At 37.1% G+C, this 16,025-nt stretch overlaps 2 pseudogenes; both read left to right on the forward strand.

Annotated features, from left to right (window-relative positions):
- The first annotated feature begins 1,183 nt into the window (after positions 1–1,183).
- On the forward strand, positions 1,184–2,456 carry LOC126599585 (uncharacterized; annotated as a pseudogene).
- Positions 2,181–3,177, forward strand: LOC126600382 (uncharacterized; annotated as a pseudogene).
- The last annotated feature ends 12,848 nt before the right edge of the window (positions 3,178–16,025 follow it).

The following is a 16,025-nucleotide window of genomic DNA, read 5'->3' on the forward strand; positions in this document are numbered from 1 at the left end:
GTGGTAGAGGCAGTCATAATAAAGGTGGTGTCGGTGGTGATCATTATGGGGTGGCGGTTATAAGTTGGTCGTAGGAAGTTGTGTTGGTGGTGAAGGTGGCGGTAATGGTAGTGGTGATGACTACAATAATGTGGTCATAGGAGATTGGGCTACGGTGGTGATGATTGTGGCAAGAGGTGGTGGTGGTGATGGGACCGTGGTGATGGTTATAGTAAGGTGGTAATAGTCGAGGTGGTGTGGTGGTCGCAGTATCGATGTTGATAAGGTGGTGATGATGCTCATGGAAATGATGGTGGTGTGGCGATGATGACAATGATGATGGTGAGAGTGGAGGAGATAGTCATGATAAGGTGATGGTGCCGACATGGTGGTGGTGGAGTATATTATTAAAATTGGAAAAATGAAAGCCATCAAAATCTTAGGGTATGAGATGTTAGATTTGATATGACAAAAAACTTACTATAAAAGCACTCAAACGATCGGAGGAGATGTTAGACTTGATATGACAACAAACTTATTATAAAATATTAGGGCCGTAGGAAATTTAGATTTAATAGTGTAGTTATTAGTGTATAGCTTTGATTTACTTTGTTAGGGCATGTGACTTACATGGAACATGAATTGAAATCATTTTGATCTTTGAAATTTTAATGTAAACTACAATACGAGTATGAGAAGCATTTCACTTCTTTAACTTCCCATGTGTTTATTAACAACCTTTAAAAAGTAGTCTCTGAGTTGTTTGCATAGCCAAACTACGCGACACTTGATGTGCTTTGATAAAAAATTTAACAAAAATTAATGGAGGTAACACATCCATACTAAAATAAGGTAGTGCATTTAGTAATGAAATTTCTCCAATGCACATTAAAAGTGCATATGTAAGTTACATATCTAAATAAGAGCAGTTAGATTCCGTTAAGTCAAATAATCTAATGATTTTTATTTAAATATGTACTAAAGAAAATATCGAGTTAGTAAATGGTCCAAAGAAAATTCTTTGGATGGCGTTTGCACATCGTCCAGTTTCTCTCAAAAACAAAAACAAAAACAAAAATAAATGGGCTTGGGTCGTTGTCTTTGAGGTCAAAAGCCCAATTCAATATCCATTCCCTCATTCGGCTATTCTCCACCACTTTTTAGTTAAGCAAAACCCCAAATTAACAAAATTAGGGTTTCTCACTTCACTCTGCTCTGCTTCAAGAAGGGACCTGGAAAGAAATCCATCAAATTGAAGAGTCTGCAGAACCCACTTTTGTTCGCTTATGATCCCACCGATTAGAGTAAGATCCAATTCTTCTGGGTGCAAGAATTGTGACGGTAAAGTGGATACACCACTACTTTTCTTCGGTTTGGTTCAATGTGTAAAGTTCCCAAGTTAATTGGAGTTTTAGTGTCGATTTCTCATTGCATTGTTGTATAAACTGAAAACCCGAATACGTTAATGGGTACTGCAAATTTTGAAGGCGAAGGTGTAGGAACTTGTACTGAGAGTGTGATGGACAGGTTCAATAATCTTCGAAAGGAATTTGCCCATCTCATTCTTTCATTCATTAATATAAAAAACCTTACTTGTTACAGCTGTGTGTCGAAAAGATGCAGAGAGCTTTCCCCGTCAACTGGGTCGTTGAATTTTTGTGGATTTTCATCGGCAGAGACAGCCACATGTGAGCTGAGGTTGAAGCTGTTGAATGTATAGGTTCTTGTTTTAACGTGGGAATAATAAGATACAGACCTTTAGCCTTTCTTGGGAAGCACCGTGCTTCTGTGCGAATGAGAATTTTCGAGTGGTCGCGTGGATTCAAAATGGTGTAATGTTGAAGAGCTTTTTCTTTATGTAAGTTTACATGATTGGGAGGACCGGGTACCATTTCCCTCATGCACCTTTCTTTCTGCATCGTTGAGGTCATTAAATGTGGTGCAGCTGATGGGTATGTATATTAAAATACCCTCATTTGCCTTTTCTTCTAATCTCAGTTGCTTGGAGTTGGAAATATTGATGCTATAGAAGAGTCGTTTTTCAAATGGATCTCGTGTTCCTGCAAATGCATCAAGGAATTATCTCTTAGAAAAATTACTGGGATACGAAGTATCACGATTGAAAGCTCGTCTTTGGAGAGAGTAGATTTTTTTGAACCCTATTGGTCTCAAATCTGTCATTTCACTGGAGCCTGAAGTAGATGACTTTGAAAACATATTTGAGGTTCTTCGTGGTGTACGCACGGTTGAAGTTCTTAGTCGATATATATGAATCAACCGTTAAGGTAAATGGAACCATCCTCTGGACCTCAATTTTTAGTTGTTGCAAAAACTAGATAATCTGCAATTTGGAAGGACTAAAGTTTTATTTTTTTTTCCTCGTTTGGGAACAGTACAAGTAGGTAATTTATGTTTCTTACGTAACAGTGTTATTCGAAACCTTGTTTGATGATCATTAATCATTATGATCTCGCTAACTAGAATAAATATCAACCTTTATGTTTGAAGTTTGTGGTTAAAAGAATGCAGGTAAACTGAGAAATATGATATAGCTTTTAACCGTATAACATTGCAGGCTCCGTTCAGGGAAGGATCCACGCCTGTTCAGTTCGATAATCTTTTTGATTTGGACATGAGTATTCGGAGCTTTTCAGATGAGCTCGTTCCTGCAGTAGTCTTTCTTTTAAGAGGAATGCCCAATTTGTGTACTTTATAAATAGGTGAACAACCAAGGCTTAGTGATCCTGAATCTGATGTAAGTTAAGTCTATGTTTTTCTTTTTCAATGTTTTGTTTGGTATCCTTTTTTATTTTTCCTTTTCTTTTTTGGAAAATTTCAATTGGGTTGCTTGTTGACTTCTTTCTTTTGCAGGCATCTGGGTTTGATATGGAATACTGGAAGCTACAAAATCTGGATTTTATTCATCACATTGAGGAGGTTACCGTAGATCTTTTCGATGGCTCTAATGGGATTGAGTTTGCAAGGTATATAATCGAGAATGCCAAGAACTTAGAACAAATGGTCATAAGTCATTTACCCGAGCAATGTGATGTTAGACAGAAGCTAAATGAAAGTAAGATGATGATGCTTTGACAGTGTAAGATCTTTATACTAAGGTTTTGATATTCGAGATTCAATGTTCGAGATTTCAGTGTTTGAGATTCAACATGTTTACTGAGAAATAAATTTTGTTGCTGACGCATGTTGTATTTAGTTTTGTAACTCTCCAAGGTTGTATTGCGCAAGTTATCGTTTGATAATGAACAGTTAGGACTCTCTAAGGGAGGCACTTTGTAAGTTTTTATTTCAATCACAAATAAAAATCCGCAACATGGTCCTGAGCATCTAGAATTAGAGACGGCAACCTATAGGCTTGGCAAATGACTCGTGTTTGTCATGTTCGTGTTAATCTCGTTATCTTAACGGGCCGTGTCATTTCAAACATGTTATCTGAACGGGTTCTTAACAGATGACCCAATGACAACTCGATTGGTTAATGGGACATGTCATTTTGTGTCGGGTTAACAGGTCATGCAAGAAATTACCTAGGCTAATGTTTAGATATGGGAAACAGTATCTTTATCAAATTTTTAACAGGTGACTTGATAACCATCTGAAACGATAACTAGTTTTTTAACGGATTACCCAATAACGACGCGACTCGTTAACAAGTTAGACCCAAAATTCATTATTTCCGCTTTGTTTCGTGTTGGATTAACAGATCGTGCAAGAAATTACAAGGCTTAACAACTTTATATAGAATGGATTCATCATCACCTTACTAAACCAAATTAGACCGAGCATCATTTTTTGGAGCCCAACACCAGAAAACCATCATCAGTGGGCCAAAATAGGGCTCTAAATCAAGGACCCCATTTTTGAGCCCAACCCACAATCCACTCCCTCGTTCCTTTTCAAAATAAACCCCCAAATGAACAAAATTAGGTTTCTCAATCTCTCTGCTCCGCTTCTAGAGGGACCTGGCAAATTGGCAATTCATTGAAGTCCACATGAGTAAGCTTGAATTCTATTGGGTACAAGAATGGTACGTACGACTACTTTCATAAATTATGGTTTAGTATTTTTAGTGTTGGATTTTCCCTTCCATTGCTGTATAATTTAAAATCCAATTTCTTCTGCAAAACCCACAATTTAGATGTCTACCATGTTCTAGGTATGAAGAAAAAACTGATCTTAGTGGTGCAGTTAACATCATTAGAAAATTATGTCATGTTTGGTTCACAAGATGTGAAGGTGTATCGACACCTTAAGGTCTCAGGGATGCCAACAATGGAAGGACAACGACTGCAGTCAGTCTATGTAAAGTCAGCAGAAACTGCATCTGCAGACAAGATAAGGAAGAATGAAACAACAAATGGCACATGAGGTTGGAACTGGATCCTCTCCTGAGCTCAGGATGGGGATACTCATGAGCAACCCATTCGAACTGTTCAAACTTGATCTAATGACTGCAATTATTATAACATTTAGATAGGCCCCCCTGTTTGGAGCCGTTGGATCAAATTTCAACAGTCTGGATGGGCGGCTCAGGAGGAACCCCATCCTGAGCTCAGGAGAGGATCCAGTTCCCATGAGGTTGGGTCACATTTGTTGGAAAATAGTTATTTATTTAGTGTTTGGATTTAGGTTTAGCGCATTTGAATTAGGTTTTCGTTTCCTTGCTTATTAGAGACTAGGGTTAATTTATTATAAATAGAGAGCTTTGTTATTCAGAGAGATTAAGTCATTCACAATGTAGCCTTTTGGAGTTTTGTAGTCATTTCAGCATTCTCATTTATTTAATAATATTCTTATTTTGTTAGTTTTTTTCGTGACGCACTCTGATATTCAACTTGGTATCAGAGCAAGTTTGATCCTTCGGGATTTAATCTACTTTTGTTCAGTATCAATTTGTCTATCTTGTCCATTTGTTTGTTGTTCTGTTCTCAGCTGTCGTTGGCTTAGGTTGCAAAAAATGTAAAGAAAAAAGTGTAGAAAAAGAATTTGTTTGACGATGGTTTTGATGAAGCTCTGACTCGAGAATCACAAACTCGGATCAAGTTCATCTCTACCTTAAGCCTTCCTGTTGAACCCAACTTGCATGAACCCACCATGTCAGCACCCGCCGCCACATCTGACTGAATCTGAATCGCCCAATCCATCGACCATTGCTGAGAAACCTATCCTCGCACTACCACTGCTCATGCACCCAGCTGCCGCTGCTGTCCATTGCACCCATCGAAATGTTTACAACTGTTGTTGGTAATTCTTATCTTTGCTGTTTTTGTTGTTGATATGACGATTATATTGGAGTTCTTATGCATTCTGAGGATTGCTACACTTGTTCGGAGAAAAAAAAACACACAGAAAGAAAAGATAGGAAGAAGGAAAAAAGAGAAAAAAAGAATTAAAAAAGAGAAGAAATGGAAGAAACAAGAAAATGAAAGAGAAAAGGTTTGAGGTTTAAAGGCCCACAAAGGCAAAAGAAAAAATGGGTTGTTTGGTCTTTTTTTGGTTTAAAGTCTGAGGCCCACTAGTTGTTGGCCTATTTGGGATTGTTATGTGACCACTCGAGTATTTGAACATCTCTATCCGCATTGTGGAACTTGTCTGTTTGTCCACGTTACGAAGCATGCATGTCTATCTGTCCGCGTTGCGGAGCTTGCCTTGTCATGTCCACCTAAATGAGCTTGCCTTGTCGTGTCCACTTAACGGAGCTTGTCTTATCTTGTCCACCTAAAGGAGCTTACATCTACATCTAGTTGTTGACAAACTCATGACGTGTACCGCCATGAGTTTGACGAGAGGTGTTGGAAAATAGTTATTTATTTAGTGTTTGGATTTGGGCTTAGCCCATTTGAATTAGGTTTTCGTTTCCTTGCTTATTAGGGACTATGGTTAGTTTATTATAAATATAGAGCTTTTATTCAGAGAGATTAAGTCATTCACAATGTAGCCTCTTGGAGTTTTGTAGTCATTTCAGCATTCTCGTTTATTTAATAATATTCTTATTTTGTTAGTCTTGTTCGTGGCGCACTCTGATATTCAACTAGCTATCACAAGCTAGATGTGACGATGAAGAAGTCAATGCTTAAGGGCCTACCTCAGCTTGATGTGAGAATAAACACGGTTTGTGCAGGATGCCAATATAATAAAACACATCAACGACCATACTAGGAGTCAAAGTTCAAGCAAAAAAACCATTAGAGTTAGTCCACTTTGATGTGCTCGGGCCCGTCAAGCAACCATTGATAAGCAGGATGCAGTACATGGTGACGTTCGTTGATGACTTCTCCAGGTACATGTGGGTTTTCTTTATGAAAGAAAAATCTAACACATTTCCAAAGTTTAAAGAGTTTAGAGAGACAGTCGAAGGAGAAGTGGGAAAGAAGATCCATTGCCTACGTACATATAATGGAGAAGAATATACCTCCAGTGAGTTTTCCCAGTACCTACGAGATTGTCGAATATGTCATTAGTTCACTTGTGCCAACACACCACCACAAAATGGAGCAGTAGAAAGAAAGAACCATATCTTGCAGAAATTTGTCAAAATATGCTACATGCGAATAATCTACGAGGAAGGTTTTGGGCTAAACCCATGAAAACTGCATCTCATGTGATCAATAGGCTTCCTCAACCAAGGTTAGAATTTGTTTCACCCTTTGAGAAATTGTAGGATATAAAACCTACGGTTCGTTACTTTTGAGTATATGGTTGTGTGTTCTACATATTTTCTCCAAGTCATTTTACATAGCAAGTTTGGCAAGAAAGCAGTCAAATGTATCTTTGTGGGATACGACAGTCAGAGAAAAGGATGGAAATATTGTGATCCTACGACTGGAAGGTGTTACACATCACGAGATGCGATGTTTGATGAAACATCTTCTTAGTGTCCTAAAAAAATGAGGTGTTTCCTAACTCGAGAGAGAACTTGAAGATAAGTTGCAGCAGAAGATGGGGGAGCAAACTGCTCAAATCCAATCAAGTTATGATGAGAATGACGATTCATTTGATGGTGATGATGTCGCGCAAGAAGTACCTTAAAATCTTTGGCAAACTGGTCTGTATCAATAAGTTGGAAAGGTTAGACATAGTGAAGTGGAAGTATCAACCCACAATCATAACTAAAGAGAGTTAACAAGAATACGAAAACCAAATCCTAAATATGCCAACGTTGTCATAGTTGAAGGAGTACAAAAAAACTTGAGACGTTCGAAGAAGCATCACAAAGTTTTGAAAGGACAAGAGTTATGAGAAAATAAATCAGTGCTTAAGCAAAATTAGACTTGGGCTTTGGTTCCAAAGCCAAGAGATGTGAAACCCATATCCTGCAAATGGGTGTACAAGATAAAGTGTCATCCTAATGGTTCAATTGAAAGGTACAAGGCTCAGTTGGTGGTACAAGACTTTTCTCACCAATAGGGACTCACTAGACTATGGTGAAACATTTAGTCTAGTGGCAAAGTTTACTGATAGGATTTTTAGTACTCATGCGAACGGGCTTAAATCTCCTATTTTACTTGCAAGAATCACAAGGTTATTGTAGTATAAACGGATTTCGCAAGGTCGTATCCACATGGATTATTAAATAATTCGAAACTAATCAGATTCCATTTAATTATTGTAAAGTAGAAATTGGGGTGATTGATTTTATAACCTAATTAAAATAAAAACGAATTTAATGAATTAAAAATAAACAATTTGCAATATTAGGACTAGAGAGAAGAAAACAGTTTTGAGAAAATCAAATTAAGAAAGCACTAGGGTTCCACCATCACCTAGCAATCCTATGAATTTTTACCCATTACTTATGATCTATACATGCCACTTTGAATGTTAGATTTTCCTAATTCATATTCTACTTGGAACTTCCAATATAGAACGTATATCTAACATGCAACCCGTCCGGACGTTCGGATCAAATCTAAACATGAAAGACTCATTATGCTTCATGAAAATCTTTTGAAAAACCATGCAATCCTTAAAACGTGATATTTATCCTAAGGGAAATTACAATTATTAATCACAAGAAGCCAGCGTCAATTTCAGGGAACCTTCCGATCAAAATTGCATCAAATTACTTTTCTAAAGATCCTAATGGTGATCAGGCATTACGATAATTAGATAGTTTTTATCCCGGTGATTAACAATTCAAAGTATGCATGCAATCAATCATAAGCAATTAAATAAAAATCACATATTCATGCTAAGGCTCAAGGCTTCACCCTAGCAATAGAAATTAGTTCCGCATATTCATAATTGAAATCATAGAAAATATATTCAAGAAAATGATTGAAAGCACCTTCAAGTAAAAAGTCTTCAAAACCCTAACAATTCTCTGTCTCAAAAAATTGCATAAAAGAAAGCGTACCCTCAAACTGTAGACGGCTAAGCAATATATTTGCCAAGCCACCACCAAAACCCTAGGAAACATAACCCTAAATTAAAATAATAAAATTCGTCTAAAATCTGAACAACCACGTTTTGACCCATAAGCTGCTCCAAAACTGGCCCAATATAGCTGGATTTAATGTTTGGAATATTCTGAACACTTTTCCAGAAGGCCACGAACCCATCCGAGGTCATCTTGGGCTCCAAAAACGCAATTTAAGCCCAAAAACGTTATTTTCCAGCACTGCGCACTGCTTCTTTATTTCATCGCCAGAAAATCACCGCTTGGTGGAAAAATCCAAAATTTTGATACGATCAAGCTAAGTGACTCATGAACGTCCTCCAATTGGAATTACTTCAAAATTCGTCCATTTGGTCCTGTTTTGCTCCAGAGGAAGTCGAAAGTCCTATATTGAAAATACAATTCAAAGTATCAAAATTCTTCCAAAATATTAACCAAAATATACTAAGATTAGGGTAAAATATATAATATAAAATCTACTCATCATTTACGACTATATGAGTATTACTTACACTTGCAGCCAACAAAGATTGGAACTTGTACCATATGGATGTGAAGAATGCTTGTTTGCATGGAGAGTTAGATCGGAGATCAACATGAATCAACCAAGAGGATTCGAGTACAAGATTCATCCTAAATATGTGTGCATGCAGCTTTCGGTTTACTCGTCAAAGCTAATGGACGAAAGTTAGTTGTTGTGTTAGTGTACGGGGATGAAATCACTGATGATGACGAGGCAAAAATTTGTCTAATAAATAAGAATTTGTCAGTTCACTTTCAAATGAAAGAATTAGGACAACTCAAGCACTTCCTTGGGCTAGAGGTCAATCGCACACAAAAAGGGATATTTATGCAAAAGATTTGTTGGAAAATTTGGGATGCTTGAATGCTATAGCCAATCTTAACACCGGCAGAACCCAATATATGTTTAGATGTGTACAATGAAAGCAAAGACTTAGAAGACACAACATTGTATCAACAATTAGTAGCAGTTTGATCTACCTAACTCTGCTTCGACCTAACATTTCTTATGCAGTATTGTTGTGATGAGTCGGTACATGCGAAATCCAAATAAGCCTCATCAAGAAGTGGTTGGCAAATATTGAGATATGTAAAATGAGTACAATTGACTATGGTTTCTTGTATAAGAAAGGTGAAGACTATAAGTTGGTTGGCTATTGTGATGTAAATTTTGTAAGAGATCATGACACCAAGAGATCAACCACTAGGTATGTCTTCAGAATTGGTTCTGGAGTAGTGTCGTGGTGCAGTAAAAAATAGCCAACATTAATGGCAGCTTAAGAGATAGCATATGTGGTACAGTTAACGAATTATATCTAACCAATAGGTTATTCGGTACTATTATATTGCTATAATCAATTAGATATTCGTTTGGCGAAAAATCCAATCTTTCACGCAAGAACCAAGCATGTGGAGATACACTACCATTTTATCAAAGAGAATGTTCTACAAGAAGAAATTAGATGTGATTGATTAAGACAGATGATCAAGTTGTGGACTTGTTCACAAAAGGTTTGAGTACCGGCAAGTTTGAAAAGTTTCGTCGTCAACTTAGCGTGGAGAAAAAGAATGACTTGGTGTTGAGAGGGTGTGTTAAAGATCAACACCGACCCAAAGAATAAAGGCCCAACCCATGAAAATCAATTAACACTTGAGCTAGTAAAAATCTAGAATAATTGTGAGATTTCAACCAACATGCAAGATTAGTTTAGTTAATTCTTGCAAAGGAAGTTAGTAGAATTAGCTAGATATTTCTAGCATGGTGTTTCCATGCTTTTCCAATCCATGCCTATAAAAGGACAAGGTATCCACCTCATTTGAAGCAACAAGAAGCAAGCAAATAACTAAGAAGTGAGAAGCAACCAAGAATGAGTCTCACTCTAAGTGTGAGAGTGAGATATAAGGTCTTTGAGAGGAGTGTGAGCGTTCTAGAGTTCGTCTCTAGAAAGTGAGAAAGTGTCATAACTTCTAAAATTGTGTCTTTGTGAGTTTGTTTGTTGTAATATTTGTGAGTGTAATACAAGTAATTTGTTTATTTGTTTTGTCTCTAAAACACTTATATTAGAGTTGTGTACTGTAATCTTATTCAACAAAGTTTAGGGTGATTAATATCATCTTTGTTGCATATATTGTAAATATTTTGTGAGAAGAAGTCATTTATTTTACATATATGGTGGGCTATTTCAAATTTTGGTTTTCTTTGGATATTTAAAATTAGATGGGCTTTAGTATAAATAATAAGAGTTGTAGGGGTCTATCAATGAGGAATTCTTTTTTTTTAATGGACTAGTTTGAAGCAACGTGACATCCAAAAAGAAAAGTTTAAGATATATGCAATTTTATCCCGGCCGAATAATATCGTAGTGAATAGGGTGTTAAGTTTCTATCATGCTTCCCGCGTTCTAAACTCCTTCTCCTTTTAATTATGGTAATAGTTTCGAATCCTTCTCCTTCCATTGATAATAATAATTAAAAAAAATTATACTTTCCAACAGGGCTCTCCACGGTCCATATTTCCAAGTAAACGTGAGTAAATGACCTAAGAGTAGAAACTTGAACTCAACATCCATTCTTTGTGTTTACATTGTGAGCAAGTATTTGTGTTATGTGTTTTTATTTCTTGTTTACATGTTAATATTTACCAACCGCATCTGAGTGTGCATATTTTGAAATGTTAGCAGTTCATTATTTGACGATTTTTTTTTTCGTAAAAGAACCCCTTATGCTTCACCATGTGTTTCATCATGTAACTGCTAGCTATGAAAAGGAACCCTAGTGAATTATTCTTTTGAACTTGTTGAAATATAGAAGGGTCTCTTTAATAATCACCAGCACTTGGTTTATCTAATCTCTAGTTCTAAGTGGAGCCAATTTCTGGGGCTAATTAGTTTTGTGGTGTATGGTATAGAAAGAAATTATTGATTTCAGAATTTGGTTGACTCTTACCAAGAAGATTTAAAGGTCATAGTCAAGCTATTCTTCATGCCTTTATGCTCTAACATGTGCAGAGATTTTATGTTTTATTTGTTAGATAAACGTACAGAAGGTTTCGCTTTGATTAATGGATTATTTTCTTTGCTAATGTGAATCTGTGATATGCTTAAATAAGCAGTTAGGTATTTATTTTGTCATACGAATGAGATGTAATGTGACTTAAATTTTTCATTTTACATAGGCCACTATTTCTGGATTCATTATTCACATTGAATTCCTTATCTCCTAATTAACCTTTTAGTTATGTGAGCTCTTATTTCTATTTTCTGGAGCGAATAAACCTTTAATTTCCCTTGCAATTGTGCGTTTCTATAATGTGTATGGCTCTTCTAGGTTGTACCCAATCAAGCTTGGTACATGGTAGTTATGTATTTGCATGTCGTTCATGAAGGTTTCGTCATGTGCATATTTCTTCCTTTCATAATATTTTTATCTAACGTTTGTTATTGCCCAAGTACTACGTCTTTGTTGATTTTTTTACTTTTTCGAAGGATTAATGTGAAATGCTCTGTGGCTGATTACTTGGTGCTTTTCTTTTGTAAAAGTAGCCCTTGTCTTTAACTATGTGAGACATCATGTTGTGAGACATCATGTAAGTTTGTAATTGCTTTGCTAGTAGGGAAGCATTACGGAGCGACAACGTGTTGCAATTGTGTGGATACAATTTTGTGGATGCATAATGTGCCATTATTCTCTTTAGGATATAGAATGTCATATCTATGTGTTGTATGGTTTTGCATAGAAGAATTACGGAGCGACAACGTGTTGCAATTGTGTGGATACAATTTTGTATTTGATTTGTGTATTTAAAACTTTGTCCACTTGCTGAATAGTTTCTGTTTCTTTTAAGCTTCAATGTACCAAGCATGTTAGATTGTTGGGAAATTCAGCCAAAATGCTTTTCAGACACATGCGCTTTCTTACTTTGGAGGTTCGTGCATATTTCTCAACTTTTTCTTAGGTGAATTGTTTTAAATATATGTTCTTTTCATTTTTATAGTATTGTGTTTCATTGCCGACTTTGTTATGCATATATGTTAAACGTCCTTAGTCCGACTCTTACGAACGAATACATGGTTATTACCTTTCAAATTGAATTTTACAGAGATTATATATGAGAAGAAGTGCGGATAATAGATTGTGCAATATACATGTTGGAAGAATGCATGCAAGTCATATCTTGTGTTAAAATGCATGCATGAAATAAACATGTTGGATGACTAGTGAAGTTAGGCTAGTCAACATTCTTTGTGTAAAATGCATGCATGAAATAAACATGTTGGATGACTAGTGAAGTTAGGCTAGTCAACATTCTTTGTGTAAATTAGGCAAGTTAGGAAATTAGGCAAGTTAGGCAAGTTAGGCAAGTTAGGCTTATGTCTACTTTCTTTTCCTATATATATGTTTCATTTGTAATTGTTTCTTCATGAAATACACATCAAAAATTCTACATGGTATCAGAGCAGGTTCATTTGTAACATGTCTCTGCCATTCTTGCTGCTGCAATTTTTTCTTTCTTTCAAAGTCTAAGTCATGACTGAAGAAAGTTCTGTGAACCATGATGAGGAAACTCGGCACAATCTCTCTCCAAACTTCTCAGACGTTGAGGTTAACACCAATCAACGTTTGTGTTCAGTTCTCTTGAACGAGTTCAATTATCTTCCTTGGTCCCGAGCTGTTTCACTAGCTCTCGGAGGCAAAGGGAAGTTAGGGTTTGTAAATGGAAGCGTGGAAGCTCCAGATAGTTTTTCCTCTACATACAATGCATGGCTCTGCAATGATCAACTTGTCATGTCCTTGCTGCTCAACACCATGGAGAAACATGTTGCTGAAATTTTTAGCTACTCCAATTCCGCACATAATCTTTGGAAAGCTTTGCAGGATATGTATGGAAATCAAAACAACTATGCACGGGTCTTCCAATTAAAGAAGGACATTGCCAGTGCTCAACAAGAAGGGAAAGCATTTGTTCAACACCTTGGGAGCCTCAAAGCCATGTGGAATGAGTTGGATGTATATCTCCCTCATACCACAGATCCTATCATTCTCCTAAAACGAGCTGAGGAAGACAAAATTTATCAGCTGTTAGGGAGTTTGAGCTCTGAGTACGAGGACCTAAGGAGTCACATCTTGATGAGTCAAGACCTGCCTACCTTCAACAATGTTTGTGCAACTATCCAACGAGAAGAAGCAAGGAAGAAGGTTATGAATGTTGATCACAATCCTAGATTAACGGAGACTCGGGCATATGCATCAAAGTACAAGAACTCAGAAGCCAAGGTATACAAGGGAAGAAACACACATCTAAAATGCAAATATTGCAATGGTGTTGGTCATGAGGAAGACAAGTGTTGGGAACTTCATCCTGAACTCAAGCCTAAGTTCAGCAAAGATGGAAGGATGATACCAAGGTCCTCACAACAATTTCAACCTCATTTCAAGGCACAACTTGCTAATGCTCACGCTCCTACTATCTCACAAGGATCCATGGAGTTCACTGCCAATCCATTGTCATTGATCAATGAATTTGCAGCTTACCTACAAAGTAAGGGGCACGGAGGAGGCTCACATGGTCAAGGCAATGAAGAGGGTAGTCACACAGCTATGTTGGGACAATTTGCCGGATTTCTTGCTGGAAATGAGAAAGTTCCAAAGGGAGAAGCATCAGGTATACTCAAAGCCTTTACTACTGCCCTATTAACTAGTACTGAAATTGATTGTTGGATAATTGATTCAGGCGCCACAGATCATATGACAAACAAAGTTACAAATTTACATCATTTTAAAAAAAATTCAAGCCCCTCACATGTGTCTGTTGCAAATGAAAAAAATGTCTTAGTTTTGGGAAAAGGAGAAATAAACTTAGTCTCTCAAAAAACACCTTCCACTGCCCTCTATGTACCAACCTTTCCCTTCCAACTTTTGTCAATTGGAAAGATCACCAACACCCTAAACTGCCGTGCTATTTTCTCACCAAATAAAGTAATGTTTCAGGATGTTCTCACCATGAAGATGATTGGTGAAGGGGTCTTCATAAATGGACTTTACTACCTGTGCAAGAATGCATGTTTCACTCAGGCTCTTCAAGCTCAATCGAAGTCCATAGATGAAAACCAACTTTGGCATAGGAGATTAGCTCACCCCTCTGAACTTGTCTTGTCGAAACTGTTTCCAAATTTTTGTAACCCCTATCCTACTTGTGATACTTGTCAATTTTCTAAGTTTACTAGGCTACCTTTTGGTAATTCAATGTCTAGGACAAGTAAACCTTTTGAAATGGTACACACCGATGTATGGGGACCTGCAACTGAATCAATGGAAGGTTTTAAATATTTTGTTCTATTTGTTGATGATTTCTCTCGAATAAGTTTTCTATATCTTATGAAATCAAAAAGTGAAGTCCCTACCATTTTCAAATACTTTCACATGCATGTTAAAACGCAATTTCAATCAAACATTAAGGTTTTAAGGTCAGATAATGGCACTGAATTTCTATCCAACAACATGCTTCAATACATAAGTTCTCAAGGTATCATACATCAAACCAGCTGTGTGGGGACTCCCCAACAAAATGGAGTAGCCGAGAGGAAAAATAGAGATCTCTTGGAAAAAACTCGTGCTCACATGATTCACATGCACGTTCCAAAGAAATTTTGGTCGTTTGCCATCCTTACTGCCACTTATCTCATCAATCGACTTCCAAGTCGTGTGCTAGGATTTAAATCTCCCTATGAAGTTCTCAAGGGGAGGAAAATAGATTTGACACATCTCAAGGTGTTTGGTTGTGTGTGTTTTGTTCACATCCAAACCTTGAACCGTGACAAACTAGATGCCAGGGCAACCAAGTGTGTGTTTATGGGATACTCGACCACTCAAAAAGGATACAAGTGCTTCAATCCAGTCACTAAGAAGTGCACAGTTTCAAGAGATGTGAAGTTCGAAAAAGACTATCCCTATTTTACAAGTCAGGGGGAGGATTTAGTTGACATGTTCCCACTCCCTCAAAACTTTAATTATCCGATGTTGGAAAAGAGATCAGTCATTGTAAGTCCAGATTGTGAAGAAGTTCAAACTGACCACATTACTGCCAGTGAGAGTGAAGACGAGCCCTACTCTGATCCTTCTCCGCCCTCTACAGAGTCTCAGGTGATTAAAAGAAATCCTCCTCGAATCAGAAAACCTCCAGCTAGGTTGCAGGACTATGTTACATATGCCTCACGACATCCAATCAATGAATGTATCAGCTTTAGTAAGTTCTCAACATCTCATGCTGCATTTCTCAGTGAAATTGATAAGCACTATGAACCAAGAAGCTTTCAAGAAGCTTCTCTTCTCCCATAATGGAACCAAGCCATGAAAGAAGAGATTCGTGCACTGGAAGAGAATTGCACCTGGAGCCTAGTTCAACTACCACCAGGAAAAAAGGCTGTTGGAAGTCGTTGGATTTACAAGACTAAATTCAAAGCTGATGGATCTATCGAGAGACACAAGGCTAGACTTGTTGCTCGAGGTTTCACCCAAACCTTTGGTGTAGATTATAAGGAAACATTCGCACCGGTGGCCAAGATGAACTCAGTCAGGGTTTTACTGTCAGTTGCAATCAATTGTGGATGGT

Source organism: Malus sylvestris, chromosome 14, assembly GCF_916048215.2.
Source record: "Malus sylvestris chromosome 14, drMalSylv7.2, whole genome shotgun sequence".
In the NCBI taxonomy this organism is placed as follows: domain Eukaryota; kingdom Viridiplantae; phylum Streptophyta; class Magnoliopsida; order Rosales; family Rosaceae; genus Malus; species Malus sylvestris.